At 39.6% G+C, this 15,426-nt stretch overlaps 1 protein-coding gene across 1 annotated transcript in view; it reads left to right on the forward strand.

Moving 5' to 3' along the window:
* Positions 1–15,426, forward strand: part of pacsin1b (protein kinase C and casein kinase substrate in neurons 1b) — a 433,272-nt gene that overhangs the window by 89,139 nt on the left and 328,707 nt on the right. The gene's annotated exons all lie outside the window — the stretch shown is intronic.

The following is a 15,426-nucleotide window of genomic DNA, read 5'->3' on the forward strand; positions in this document are numbered from 1 at the left end:
AAACTGTGGTGTATGGTGGACTGCAGTGGAGTATGGAAACAGTGCTGTATGGTGTACTGCAGTAGTGTATATAAATAGTGGTGTATAGAAACAGTGGAGTATGGAAACAGTGGAATATGGAAACAGCGCTGTCTAGTGTCCTGCAGTGGAGTCAGACAACAGTGGTGTATGTTGTAGTGCAGTGGAGTATGGACACTGTGGTGTATGCTTTACTGCAGTGGAGTATGTAAACAGTTGTGTATGGTGTACTGCAGTAGAGTATGGAAATAGTGTTGTATGTCGTACTGCAGTCTGGAAATAGTCGTGTCTGGAAACAGTGGTGTATCGTGTACTGCATTGGTGTATGGAAATAGTGGAGTATGGAAATAGTGGTGTTTGGTGTAGTGCAGTGGAGTATGGAAATAGTGGTGTTTGGGGTAGTGCAGTGGAGTATGTTAATAGTGGTGTTTGGTGTAGTGCAGTTGTGTATAGAAACAGTCGAGTATGGTGTACTGCAGTGGTGTTTCAAAACAGTGGTGTATGGTGTACTGCAGTGGTATGGTGTACAGCAGTGGTGTATGGAAACTGTGGAGTATGTCAATAGTGGTGTATAGAAACGGTGGTGTATGCTGTACAGTTGTGATGTATGCAAGCAGTGGTGTATTGTCAACTGCAGTGGAGTATGGAAACAGTGGTGTATGGTGTACTGCAGTGGAGTATGGAAACAGTGTTGTATGGCGTATTGCAGTGGTGTATAGATACAGTGGTGTATAGGAACAGTAGAATATGGAAACAGTGGAGTATGGTGTACTGCAGTGGTGTATGGAAACAGTGGAGTATGGATACAGTGGAATATGGAAACAGTGGTGTATGTTGTACAGCATTGGAGTACGGAAACAGTGGTGTATGGTGTACTGTCGTGGTGTATGGTGTACTGCAGTGGTGTATGGAAACAGTGGTGTGTGGAAAAAGTGTTGCATGGTAACAGAGGTGTATGATATAATGCAGTGGTGTATAGATACAGTGGTATATGGTGTACTGCAGTGGTGTATTGAAACTGTGGTGTATGGTGTTCTGCAGTGGTGTATAGAAACAGTGGAGTATGGAAGCAGTGGTGTATGGTGTACTACAGTGGTGTATGTAAACAGTGGAGTATGGACACTGTGGTGAATGATTTACTGCAGTGGAGTATGGAAACAGAGGTGTATGGTGCACTGCAGTGGAGTATGGACACTGTGGTGAATGATTTACTGCAGTAGAGTATGGAAACAGTTGTGTGTTGTCTACCATAGTGGTATATGGAAACTGTCATGTCTGGTGTCCTGCAGTCGTCTATGGAAACTGTTGGCATATGCATCAAGAGCACTGACTCTGACTGAACAGTGTCACCCCCAAGTCAAAGAGAAGGCTTTTGCTCTCGTGTGGGCTCTAACTGCTTCAGCTGCTACGTGATAGGCACTATGTTCCTACTTGAATCAGTCCACAAGCCATTTGTCATCCTCCTCAGCCAAGGCATTGAACATATCCATGGTAAATCTTCCACAATGCCAGACGCTCTGCTGAGGATGCCAAGCAAAAGTGAGATTCCACCTTCATGGAAACTACCAACATCTACTCAGCTCAGATATGTGATAGCTTTCCTAGATCACTGAGTAAACCAGATGAAATTTGTGCTGAGTCGAAAAACCACCAAATCTGCAGCAAGGTCAAGCAATATTGTGAGCATGGATGGGCAACTGTTCCAAAGAATCAGAATCTGAATCAGATTTATTGTCACCAGCATGTTATGTGAGATTTGCTGACTTAGCAGCAGCAGTTCAATGCAATACATAATATGGAAGGGAAAAAATAATAAATAAAATAAAAATAATAATAATAAATAAGTTAATCAATTACAGAATATGTGTATTGAATAGATTAAAACATGCAAAAATAGAAATAATGTATATTTTAAAAAGTGAGGTAGTCTTTGCTGGTTCAATGTTCATTTAGGCATCGGATGGCAGAGGGGAAGAAGCTGTTCCTGAATCGCTCAGTGTGTGCCTTCAGGCTTCTGTGCCTCCTACCTGATGGTAACAGTGAGAAAAGGGCAAGCCTGGGTGCTGGAGGTCCTTAATAATGGACGTTGCCTTTCTGAGACACTGCTTCCTGAAGATGTCCTGGGTACTTTGTAGGCAAGTACCCAAGATGGAGCTGACCAGATTTACAAACTTCTGCAGCTTCTTTCAGTCCTGTGCAGTAGTCAGACAGTGATGCAGCCTGTCAGAATGCTCTCCACAGTACATCTATAGAAGTTTTTGTGTGTATTTGTTGACATGACAAATCTCTTCAAACTCCTAATAAAGTATAGCTGCTATCTTGCCTTCTTTATAACTACATCGATATGTTGGGACCACGTTAGATCCTTAGAGATCTTGACACCCAGGAACTTGAAGCTGCTCACTCTCTCCACTTCTGATCCCTCAAAGAGGATTGGTATGTATTCCTTCATCCTACCCTTCCTGAAGTCCACGATCAGCTCTTTCACCTTACTGATGTTGAGTGCCAGGTTGTTGCTGCAGCACCACTAGTTGGCATATCTCGCTCCTGTACGTCCTCTCAACACCACCTGAGATTCTACCAACAATGGTTGTATCATCAGCAAATTTATAGATGGTATTTGAGCTATGCCTAGCCACACAGTGATGTGTATATAGAGAGTAGAGCAGTGGGCTAAGCACACACACCTGAGGTGCGCCAGTGTTGATTGTCAGCAAGGAGGATATGTTATCACCAATCCACACGGATTGTGGTCTTCTGGGTAGGAAGTCGAGGATCCAATTGCAGAGGGAGGTACAAAGGTGCAGGTTTTGCAACTTTGCAATCAGGACTGTGGGAGGTACAGGAGCCTTAGATCCCAACCACCAGGTTCAGGAACAGATTTGGCTATCTTAACCATCTGACTCCTAAACCAGCATGGATAACTTTACTAACCTCAACCCTGAACTGATTCCACATCATATGGACTCATTTTCAAAGATTCTACTATTCATGTTTTCTGTGTCTGTCTGTCTACCTATCTATCTTCTTTTGCTGATTGGTTATTTGTGAGTCTTCCTGTGTAGTCTTTCATTGATTCTATGGTATTTCTCTGCTCTACTGTGAATATCTGCAAGAAAATGAATTGCAAGTTAATAGATTTACTTTGAATGTTACCGCTTGGATTAGTGATGTAAACTGGTGAGAAAGGTGTCTTTTCACCTGGAATTTCAGATATTAAAATGCCACATGGCTAACCAACCCCAAATATATAAACCACCCAGAGAAAGCTACTGAAGAGTCCATTTATTTTGAAAGTTTTCAGTTCAGTAAAAATGATTTTCTTTTTTAATGTCCATTCTCCTTCAATGAGATCAATAATTTGCAAATGCAGCTGATGAATTTCACTGTGACTACATGGTAAGGGAAGAAATCACTCTGTATTTCCACTCCAGGGGTTTTCCAAATATGTGGAATCAATAAAAAACAAAGGATTAAGAAAACCTGCAGAGAGGACACTCCTCCTTTCAGAAGACTGAGTAAATCTTCAAACTTGACAAGAAAAGTGTCAAAGGAAAGCTTGGTTGTCATCTTTCAAAGGATTAGCTGACTGCAAGATGCGGACTAAACTCTGTAGTCCAAACATCAGCTTTATGTCAGCCCATTGACATAGCCTTACTTTCCTGTACATGTCACAGTTAATCTGTATTCCTTTTCTACAAATGTTAAATGCATCGTAAATTGGCTATCTGGTAGTAATTGTAAGTAAAGGTTCCGCTAACAAAGGTGTTGTAATGATATACTTCACTTGGACTAATGACAGGTAGATTAATGATGGGGGCCTCCAGTAAGATGGCAGCTGGCTTGGACACAGCAGCCACTCCAGGTCCAATCAAAGGTGTATTTGTTCATCTTTTACTGCTGTATATTAAGAATATCAAGTACAGCAGAACTATCCCTTCAGTGAGCTGCTTGACAGCAATGGAGCTGGTCTTGCATACCATTGTTGTGTTGTTGACTGAACTTGTGTACCGTTGGACACTGCACAGCACGAGTATGTCTTGGATATTTATATTGTGATTGCAAGACCCTGTTGGACATTGGTAATGCAGAATACTGCAAGTCTGGTTCACTGGTTCATTGGCGAAGACAATGGCACGGGAGCTATGTTGCCTTGATTGTGGTGAGGACTCGGCCCAGACTGCGGGTTAGCCTTTTGCAGATGACCATTAGAGGAGACACCAAGGACAGCGTCTGTGAGGCAAGCTGGATTCCATATTTGGATTGCTGCCCTCCAGTGTTCACTCAGAGGAAGTTGGACCAGGACAACTTGCCACCAATTCATGATCATAAAAGATTTTGTAGATGTTGGAAATCTGAAGTAACACATCCAAGACACTGAACACAAACCCCTGTGGAGCCCCACTAGTCATTGGCGGCCAACAAGAACAGGGTATCTTTATTCCTGCTCTTTGCCTCCTGCCAATCAACCAATTCCTTTATCCACGCCAGTACCTTGCCTGAAGTACCATGAACTCTCAACTTGTCAAGCACCCACATATGTGTCAAAGGCCTTCTCAAAATCTAAGTACACAACATCAACTAATTTTCTTTTATATATCCTGCTTGTAATTTCTTCAAAGAACTCCCACAAGATTCTTCCTTTACGCTGTCTTCACCCTATTTTATCATGTGCCTCCAAGTATCCCGAAATCACATCCTTAACATCGACTCCAACATATTCTCAACCACTGAGGTCAGACTAAATGGCCTATGATTTCCTTTCTTCTGCCTCTTTCTCTTCTTGAAGAGTGGAGTGGAGTGACATTTGCAATTTTTCAGTCTTCTGGAACTGTGCCATGATACCTTGATCATTACTAATGCTTCCACAATCTCTTCAGCCATCTCTTTCAGAACTGTGGTGTGTAGACTATCTGGTCCAGGTGACATCTCTACCTGCATCTCTTTGTTTCCCAAGCACCTTCTCCCTAGTAATGGCAACTTCACTCATTTCTGCCCCCTGACACTCTTGAACATCTGGCACACTACTAGTGTCTTCCACAGTGAAGACTGATGCAAAATACTTATTCAGTTCATCCACCATTTCCTTGTTCCTTCACTACTACCTCTCCAGCATCATTTTCCAGTGGCCTGATATCTACTCTCACCTCCTTTACACTCTATATCTGAAGTAACCTTTGGTATCCTCTTTAATATTATTGGCTAGCTTTCCTTCATATTTAGTCGACTACTGTTGATTTTTAAAAGCTTTCCAGTCATCTAACTTCCCACTAACTTTTGCTCTATTATATGTCCTCTCTGTGGTTTTTATATTGGTTTTGACTTCTCTTGTCATCTACAGTTGCATCATCCTGCCTTTAGAATATTTCTTCCCATTTGAGATATTTCTATCCTGTGCCTTTTGAATTGTGTCATCCCTGCTAGTGTTTCTTTCTAAACAATTAAGGCTAACTTTTCTCTCATGCCTCTGTCATTCCCTTTACACCACAGTAATACTGTGACTTTAGCTTCTCCTTCTCAAATTGCAGGGTGACTTCTATCAGATGATGACCACAGTCCCCTAAGGTTTCCAATTCCTGTTCATTACACGACACCCAATCCAGAATTCTACAAGTTCCCTCTCTTGGGATCCAGGCGCCAACCTAATTTTCCCGATGTACCTGCATATTGAAATCCCCTATGACAATCATAACATTGCCCTTTTGACATGTATATTCTATCTGATATTGTAATTTGTAGACCACATCTTTCCTGCTGTTTGGAGGTCTGTATATAACTCCCATTAGGATATTTTTACCCTTGCAAGTTCTGAGTTCTACCCACAAGAATTCTACACCTTTTAATCCAATGTCACCTCTTTCAGAGCCACCCCACCCCCTCTGGCTTCCTGCCTGTCCTTTCAATACCATGTGTATTCTTGGGCGTTCAGCTCCCAGCTGTAATCTTCTTTCAGCCATGATTCAGTGATGCCCACAACATCATATATACCAATCTGTAACTGTGATTCAAGTGCATCTACCTTATTCTGTATACTGCGTGCATTCAAATATAATATCTTTAGTCCTGTATTCACCTTTTAATTTTGTCCCCCTTTTACATTGCAACTCAATTTTGCCCTATCATCAGCCTCTCCTTGCTAGCAGTCTCACTACACACTGCCTCTGTTTGTAAACCAGCTACATCAGCCTTATCACTCCAGTTCCCATCCCCCACCAAATTAGTTTAAACCCTCTTGTAAACCTGCTCACAAGGATATTGGACCCCCTCAGTTGTAATCCATCCCTTTTATACAGGTCATACCTTTCCCAGAAGAGAGACCGATGATCCAGAAATCTGAATCCCTGCCCCTGCACCAGTTCCTCAGCCACACGTTCATCTGTCCAATCATCCTATCTTTCCCCTCGTTGGTACTTGGCACAGGCAGCAATCCAGAGATGACTACACTGGAGGTCCTGCTATTCAACTTTCCACTTAGCTTCCTAAAATCCCTCTTCAGGACCTCCTCAGCTTTCCTACCTATGTCAATAAGTACCAAATGTGCCAACTGGTGTCAATATGTACTAGAGGCTGCTTACTCTAGCCATTTAGGATGCCATGGACCTGATCCAAGACATCCCAGACCCTGGCATCCAGGTGTCTATCTCTTCCAAAGAATCTTTTCTCTATTCCTCTAATTATGGAATCTCCTATTACTACTGCAGTCCTCTTCACTTCTCTTCTTTTCTGAGTCACAGCACCAGACTTAGTACCAGACACTATGGTTCTGTAGGTCAAACATTGCGAATACACTGGGGTCTTTTAAGAGACTCTTAGATTGGAACATGAAGCTTAGAGAAGTAGCAGGTTATGTGGTAGGGTAACTTTAGGCCGTTTCCAGTGTAGATTGTATGGGCTGAAGGTCCTGCAATGTGCTGTAGATTTCTATGATTCACTGATCCCCCTCAACAGTATCCAAAGTGGTATACTTATTGTTGAGGGGAATGGCCACAGCCATACTCTGTACTGGCAGCCCATTTTCCTTCCTTCTCCTGACAGACACACAGGTACCTGCCTCCTGCAACCTAGGTCTGACTACCTCCCTGTAGCTCCTATCTATCACCTCCTCAGTCTCCCGTATGAACCGAAGGTCATCGAGCTGCAGCTCCAGTTCCTTCATTGTGTTCTCTGAGGGGCCACAGCTCGGTGCACCTGGTGCAGTTGTGGTTATCCGGGAGGCTGGAGGTCTGAAGTACAGAACAAAACATTTCCCTGGAGCCATTCTCACTGCACTAACTGAGCCCTAACAGACAAGGAATGAAGAATAAATTGGTAAATTACTGGATGCTTCCCTCGCCCCAGCCTGATCACCTAAGCCTGATGAGCCAAAGCCACTTGAACATTGGCCCAGCCTCACAATGGCCGCTCTGCTTGTCACCGCCTTATTTTTGTTCGTCCATTCTAATGAATCCCGCTCACTGATTGGGCGCAGTCCAACTCCATAAACTACCACAATGTGCTGCTTTTACTAATCTTCAGCCACCTACCTAAGTGAAATCGCCACTTCTTCCCATGCTCCCACTCACTGATTGGGTGTAATGTTGCTCCTCCACCCTGAGAGTGGCCTCATCATGGCACAAGAGGAGGCCATGGACTGACAATTCGGAACAGGAATGGAAATTGGAATTAAACTCTTTGGCCACTGGGAAGTTCTGATTTTGGTGGATGGAGCACAGCTGTTCAATGGAGCAGCTGCAAGATAGAAGTGTATTGGGACCGGACATGCAGAGTGAAAATGGGGCAGTCAGGGCCAAGGAATTGAAAGCTCATGAGGAGGTCAACAGTATGTGAAGTGTTGAGGAGGTAAGTGGGAAACAACTGAACCAAGGGGGATAGAATGGAGTCGAGGTATTGGGGCAGGAGCAGGCCTATCTGGACAGTCAGGTTTATGGATCTGGGGTAGGAGGTAGAAGGGAGCAGTGTGGGGTAAAGGATCTATGAGTTTGGTGGCACTGGGTGGGAGTTGTCCAGAATTGATGAGGTCAGTGATGGTGTTGGTGACAGTTTTTTGATGATGCAGAGTAGGGACCTCTTCAAGTGAGGGGTCTACCAGTTGCCACCAATTCTACAGTCATGCCACTCAGGGACTTGGACTATTTTTTTTCTTTCTGAATGTATGGTTTTCTAAAATTGTAACCGCATGTGGTACTTGCGCTATGTGCAGTGTCCTGTGTGCTGTTCACCTTGGCCCTGGAGGAATACTGTTTCATTTGGCTATATTCATATGGTTGAGTTAATGAGCTAATGCCAAGCAAAAACATTGGTAATGGAGTAAGTGAAACCTAAACATGACTAATAATGATTCAATATTATAATTGGCTTGTAGAAATTTGATTGGGGATGCACTTTTTCTCTTCCTTGACTATGATCTGAAAATGTGAGATTCCCTAAACTATGTAATAATGGACATTGATGTTAAGAGGCACTTTACAGATATTGTATACTGAGGCTATGATGTACCACCAAGAAAATAAATGTTAAATGTGGTGGGGGTGCAAAGCTAGAAACTGTTATCCTCAAAGGCAGAACTGAAGTCAATAAGCTACATTTCTGAGTTTTCTGATTATTTTGGTTTATGCCTGCAGTTTTTCCCTATAGGTTCACCTTTGGGGTTGTCTGCCTTGTTCAGGCACAACCTTTGCCAACAAATATTTCGAGGTACCAAGTCATTGAGCTGTACAGCACTAAGGCTGGTTCTTCATCCCATCATGTTCATGCTGACCCTTTTCCCATCTGCACTCATTCTATTTCACCACATTAGAACTGTACTCATCCATGCCTTATCAATTTAAGTGTCTGTCTAAATACGTCCTAAACACAAAAATTGTATGTCTTTCCATCAAACTCTCTGGCAGCACATTCCAGATATCCAGCAGTTCACTTTCTTAAAACATGCCCCTCAGCACCTCTTTATAAGTTCTTCCTCTGATCCTAAACCTAGTCCTGCATCCTTTAGTCTTTTTTTAACACTTGCTGTTTGCTCCAAATTGCACAGTTTTCAATTTTGGGGGTGGAGGAAAGAGGAAAACAAATTTTATTCAGTATAATAGAAAAAAATGTTTTGCTCAATGGGGGAAGAAGGAATTGAAATCCCAATCTATGGTGCCAACAATCAATGGTAATTTCTTTCATATTATGCATCTTCCACTGGTCAAGTGTTGCATACAGCTGTATGATTAAAATTATCAGCTAGTTTCCACATTGTTTCTATTTGAATCTAGCTGCTATCATATACCTATGCAAGTAAGAAGTTGAAATGGTTTCTGCTTAATAGCTATTGCATGGAGCATGGGAAATCAGTTGTTCAGGCCTTAAGTGAGCCAAGAATAATGTCCAGTTAGGGTCTCCATTCTTCAATGGGTTGCATTTGATGAGCAATATCATTGTGACATTTGTTACTTAATTTTCAAATTAGAGGCAAACACTACTGAGAGTGAATAATTATACAATTTTGCCAGGTGAACAGTAGATGCAATCTGGTATGTCTACATATATGAATAGATTGTGTTTCTGTAGAATCAAGTATTGTTATGATTTAAAATGGTGAAGTCATCAGTGATCTTCCTGATGGAGCGGAGCTGGTGGCTCACATCAATTGTGTACCACTGAATAATTATCTGAAGAAGTGTAAATATTACCAAAGTGAGCTTTTGACCAGATGGCCATTGACTCCTAAAAAATAGAGAAATTGATGGAATAACTCAGCTTCTGTGGAAGTCATCAATACTGGGATGAAAACAGAATACTGTCCAAGTATGAACAGGGCCTGTATTTCAAGGAATCATTTTCCACTAACCTGCCTGATACAACCACAACATATGCTTCACTTTTCAAGACTGTGATGGGACAGGAGTTCTCACCTCCCTAGTTCATTCCTCATTTCCCCTAATCTGACCTTCTCTCCATACAGCACATCTTTGTGCAATACTTGTTTTCTTTTCACAAGTGAGGAGAGTCAGCATAGATTTATAAAAGGAAGATCAAGCTTTACCAATTATTTTTGAGTTCTTTGAGGATGTAACCATGGAATAGATAATGTTGATGAACTTGTAACACAGTTACAGATTGACAGGTATGATGTCGTAATATCACTGAATCATGGGTGAAGGAAGATTAAAGCTGGAAGCTTAATGTCCAAGGATAGACAGGCAGGAGGGCAGAGGGGCTGGTGTTACTCTGTTAGTAAAAAAATGAAATCAAATCATTAGAAAAAGGTGACATAGGGTCAGAAGGTGTTGAATCATTGTAGATAGAGATAAGGAACTGCAAGGGTAAAAAGACCCTGATGGGAGTTACATACAGACCCCCAAACAGTTGTGAGGATGTGGTCTACAAATTACAACAGGAGATGGAAACTGCATGTCAAAAAGGCAATGTTATGGGAGACAATAGTCATGGTGGACTTCAATATGCAGGTAGATTGGGATAATCAGGCGGTGCTGGATGACAGAGTTTCTAGAATGTCTACCAGATGTTTTTTTAGAGCAGCTTGTGGTTGAGCCCACTAGAAGATCAGCTACTCTGGATTGGGCGTTCTGCAATGAACTGGGATCGATTAGAGAGCTTACGGTAAAAGAAATCTCAGAGGAAAGTGATCATAATATGATCAAATTCACCCTAAATTTTGAGAAGGAGAAGCTAAAGTCAGATATATTGGTATTACAGTGGAGTAAAGGGAACTACAGGGGCTTGAGATAGGAGTTGGCCAAAATTGATTGGAAAAGAACACTGGCAGGGATAACAGCAGAGCAGCAATGGCTGGGATTTCTGTAAGCAACTCAGAAGGCACAGGATATATACATCCCAAACAGGAAGAAGTATTCTAAAGGCAAAAAGGCACAACCATGGCTAACAAGAGAAGTCAAAGCCAACATAAAAGCCAAAGAGAGGGCATATAATAGAGCAAAACTTAGTGGAAAGTTAATAGGAAAATTGGAAAAATTTAAAAATCAGCAGAAGCTAACTAAGAAAGTCATAAAGAAGGAAAAGATGGAATACTAAAGTAAGCTAACCAATAATATTGAAGAGGATACCAAAGTTTCTTCAGATATATAGGGTGTAAGGGTAGAACTTCAATCACAATATAACCTATTACTAACTCATCCAATTGGAGGCTATTTGCTTAAGTTAAAGAGCCAATTTTATATGTTTGGAGATAAAAATAACAAACTGCTTGCATCTCAATTAAAAACTGCTGGAGCCAAAAGGCAAATTTTGAAAATCCGTAGAAAAGATGGTACCCTGGCTTGGGAATATGAAGAAATTAATAAGATTTTCCAATATTTTTATACTGAACTTTATAAATCTCAATGTCCAGTAGATTCTTCTGAAATGAATGCTTTTTTAATGAAAGATTGCTTTTCCTAAAATTTCTGCTGAGAATCAAAAAACTCTTGATGCCCAAATTACTGAATCCGAAATTCATAAAGCAATTTTTTCAATGCAATCTGGTAAGGCCCCTGGACTTGATGGTTATCCTGTAGAGTTTTATAAAAAAATTGGAAAATTGCTTTCTCCATATATGTTGGAGATGTTCGAAGATTCTTTTGTGAAAAGTGATTTGCCCTCTAATTTTTATGAGACTTCTATTTCTTTAATTCTTAAAAAGGATAAAGATCCTACTGATTGTGCCTCATACAGACATAGCTCATTATTGAATGTTGATGCTAAGGTTCTGTCAAAAATAATGGCCAATCAGTTGGAGAGTATTTTGGGTAAAATTATTTTTAAAGATCAAACCGGCTTTAAAAAGGGTCGCAATTCTTTTTCAAATGTTCGGAGACTATTTAACATTATATATTCATCCTCTTCTAAAACTCCACAATGTGTTGTATCTCTGGATGCTGAAAAAGTGTTTGATTGAGTTGAATCGAAATATTTATTTAATGTTTTAGAAAAATGTGGTTTTGTTGTTAATTTTAATAATTGTATTAAATGATATATAAAGCTCCTATTGCTACTGTTGTCACTAATAACTGTAGGTCTCCTTTTTTGAGCTATCACGGGGGACAAGACAAGGTTCTCCATTAAGTCCTTTGCTATTTAATTTAATATTAGAACCCCTTGCTATTGCTCTTTGTGAAGCCAAAAATATTCATGAGATTTTTGTGAATGAGACCATGCACAAGATCTCTCTGTACACTGACGATTTATTGGTTTATATATCTAAGCCTGACAAATCTATTCCTGCTTTGCTAAAATTATTTGATAAATTTGGAGATTTTTCAGGATATAAAATAAATTTTAGTAAAAGTGAATTGCTTCCTTTAAATGAATCTGTCTCAATATATGATAATATTCCCTTTACGGATTCTTTTAGATATTTAGGTGTTACAATTACTAAAAAATATAAGGATCTTTATAAAGCCAATTTTGTTCCCTTAGTGGACTTTATGAAATATTCATTTAGTAGATGAGTCCACTTAAATTTTCACTTGTTGGTCATATTCATGTAGTTAAAATGATGATTTTACCAAAATTTTTATATTTATTTCAGAATATTCCTGTTTTTTTGACTAAGAAGTTTTTTGATCGGATTGATTCTATTATTCGATCTTTTATTTGGGATAATAAAAGACCAAGAATTAGTAAATGTCATTTACAAAAGTTGAAAAAGGATGAAGGTCTTGCTTTGCCTAATTTAATAATGTATTACTGGGCTGTTAATTTGCGATACATGTCCTTTTGGTTATATTGGGTTGATAGGAATGGTCTACCCAAACTTTCAATTTGGGTAGACCTGGAACTGAGAGCTGTGAAACAGTTTTATTTACCCTCATTATTAGGAGTTGCTATACAATTAGCTGAAGTTGCTAATTTAAACCTATATCCTGTGATTAAGCACTCTTTACAAAATTGGCTTCGGTTCCACAATTTTTTTAATCTTAAAAAATTTAAACTTTGTAATTTAATTTATCATAATTACTTTTTTAAACCTTCTTTGAGTGATCCAATTTTTTTACTTTGGAAAAATAAAGGTATTAATTCTTTTTTGGATTTATTTAAAGAAGGCAGATTGATGTCTTTTGAACAATTAGTCAATAAATATTCTCTCTCATATTCACACATCTTACAAAACTTTTAAGTTAGACATTTTTTATAAAAATATTTAAGTAATTTTCCTTACATATTGGAGGCAGACTTGTTCGATACTATTATGAGTATGAACCCTTCGATGAAAGGTTCTATTGGAAGAATTTATAATTTATTATTACAATGGGATAAGCGTCCTTTATTTAAGATTAAGCAGGATTGGGAAAAGGAAATCTATTTGACTTTTATATGGGAGGATTGGATGGATGTGGATTCTGAAGCTGGTTAACTCTTCTTTGATCTGCACTCGTCATTCACTGATTCAAATTAAAATTGTATATCATTACCATTTGACGAAGGAGAGACTCTCTAAAATATTTCCCAATGTCGATAGTTATTGTGATAGATGTAAAAGTGAGATAGCTACATTGACACATATGTTCTGGTCATGTTCTATACTGGAACAGTTCTGGAAGTCAGTCTTTTCGACAATCTCTAAAGCACTCAGAATTTACCTACAACCTAATAAATTGACTGCGCTTTTTGGAATAATTCATCAAAATATCCATGGTATTTCTGTGTCTGACCAACATGTTATTGCATTTGGTACATTGAAAGCTAGGTGGACCATTTTGTTGAAGTGACATATCAGACATATCAGCTCCTACTTTGTCACAATGGTTCTCCCAAGTGATACTATGTCTTAGTTTGGAGAAAATTAGAAATCAAACCTTTGAACCTTTATTTGATTTTGAGAAAAGATGGGGCTCATTTATTCACTATTGTTATTTGAGCTAATTGATAGATCTCCATGATCTAATTGCAATTTTTTTTGATATATTTTTCTTTCTTGCTGGAGGTTTGATGTTTATTTTTAGAAGCTTTTTGTATGACACATGGCTCTGGGGTTGCACTCCTAATGGGTTTCTTTTCTCACTTTTTCTGCTTAGTAGGGTTTGTTTTATTCATAAAATTTTCGATTTTTAAGATAATTTCTTTTTTTTCCTTGAGGCATTGTAAGTGTTGTTACTTTGATGTAGTGTTATTTTTGAATAATATAATAATAATAAAAAGATTTGAAAAGAAAGATATATAGGGTGTAAAAGAAAGGTGAGTGTAGATATGGGACCACTGAAAATGATGCTGGAGAAGAAGTAATGAGGGAACAAGGAAATGGCATATGAACTGAGTAAGTATTTTACTTCAGTCTTCACAGTGGAAGACACTAGGAGTATGCTAGAAGTTCCAGGTGTTCACAGTCATGAAGTGTGTGAAGTTACCATTACTAAGAAAAGGTTCTTGGGAAACTGAAAGGTCTGAAGGTAGGTAGGTCATGTAGACCAGATGGTTTACACCCCAGGGTTCTGAAAAAGGTGGCTGAAGAGATTGTGGAGGCATTAGGAATGATCTTTTCAGAATCACTAGATTCTGGAATGGCTGCGGAAGATAGGAAAATTGCAAATGTCACTCCACTCTTGAAGAAGGGAAACTATAGTCCAGGTAGTCTGACCACAGTGTACAGAAGATGTTGGAATTATTAAGGATGAGGTCACATGGTACTTGAAAGCACATGATAAAATAGGCCTTAGTCAGCATGGTTTTCTCAAGGGAAAATCTAGCCTGACAAATCTGTTGGAATTCTTTGATGAAATAACAAGTGGAATAGACAAAGGAGAATCAGTTGATGTTGTGTACTTAGATTTTCAGAAGGCCTTTGACAAAGGTGTCACACATGAGGCTGCTTAACAAGCTACAAGCCCATGGTATTACAGGAAAGATTCTAGCATGGACCAAGCAGTGGGAATAGAAAGAGGCAAAGAGTGAGAATAAGGGGAGCCTGTTCTGGTTGGCTGCCAGTCACTAGAAATGTTCCTCTGGAGTCTGTGTTGGGACTGATTCTTTTTACGTTATTTGTCAATGATTTAGATGATGGGATTGATAGTGTTGTTGCCAAGTTTGAAGATGATACAAAGATAGGTGGAGGGGTAAGTAGTTTTGAGGAAATAAAGAGGTTACAGAAGGACTTAGATAAGAATGTGCAAAGAAGTGGCAAACGGAATACAGTGTTGGGAAGTGCATGGTCAGGCGCTTTGGTGAAGAAGTGAAAGGGTTGACTATTTTCTAAATGGCGAGAAAAGACTGAAGACTGAAGTGCAAAGGGATTTGGGAGTCCTTGTGCAGGATTCCCTAAAGGTTAATTTACAGGTTGAGTCTGTGGTGAGGAAGGCAAATGCAATGTCAGCATTCATTTCAAAGGGACTAGAATACAAAAGCAAGGATGTGATATTGAGACTTTGTAAAGCACTGTTGAAGCCTCATTGTGAGCAGCTTTGGGCCCCT

The sequence above is a fragment of the Hypanus sabinus genome, chromosome 25, assembly GCF_030144855.1.
Source record: "Hypanus sabinus isolate sHypSab1 chromosome 25, sHypSab1.hap1, whole genome shotgun sequence".
NCBI classification, from domain to species: Eukaryota; Metazoa; Chordata; class Chondrichthyes; order Myliobatiformes; family Dasyatidae; genus Hypanus; species Hypanus sabinus.